Below are 652 nucleotides of genomic sequence, written 5' to 3'. Positions count from 1 at the left end.
GGGGGGGGGTTCCTGCAAGAGACTAGTTAGATATTTGCAATTCACAAATTCCTTGACCAAAGGTGGGGTGATTGTATTATTACTTTTATGACTTTGGCCAGCCAAAGGGTGACCTTTGATCTTCGACCTTGACAAGGAACCTAAAAGTTTACTAGAGATTATGCTAAACCGTGAATGGTTGGGCTGTCCTGGTCTTGCATCTGAAGGAGATTCGCCAAGGGGGATGGGGGGATGGGATAGGCTGCTGCTTGTTTTGTAGTCTAATGGTTATGCCGAGGCAAAAAGACTAAACCCTTTCACCTTCCACAGGAGCCGCCCAAGGGCAGAAGGCTGCTCTGCCATGAGACAGATGTGGCTTCCTTTAAAGGTCTGATGAGTCCAGGCTGGGTAGCAGGCCTCGGGTGGTTACTCATGTCTGAGTCCTCAGCTTCCTCCTTCAAGAAATGGGGACATCCCCCTCCCCCCTGAGCTGTCGCAAGAATTAAATGAGAAAAGTCCTGCGCTGCGTTTAGAAAACGTCCGGCCCACATGAAGCCATCAGTTAAGTGACATCTCAGGAGGCTGAGGTGAGTGGATTGCCTGAGCCTGAGGGTTCGAGACCCACCTGGGCAACTTGGCAAGACCTCATCTCTACAATAAATCAAAAAAATTA

This window comes from Carlito syrichta, unplaced genomic scaffold (assembly GCF_000164805.1).
Source record: "Carlito syrichta isolate Samal-C Ts95f unplaced genomic scaffold, Tarsius_syrichta-2.0.1 Scaffold313872, whole genome shotgun sequence".
Classification (NCBI taxonomy): domain Eukaryota; kingdom Metazoa; phylum Chordata; class Mammalia; order Primates; family Tarsiidae; genus Carlito; species Carlito syrichta.
This window is presented reverse-complemented; position numbering follows the sequence as displayed.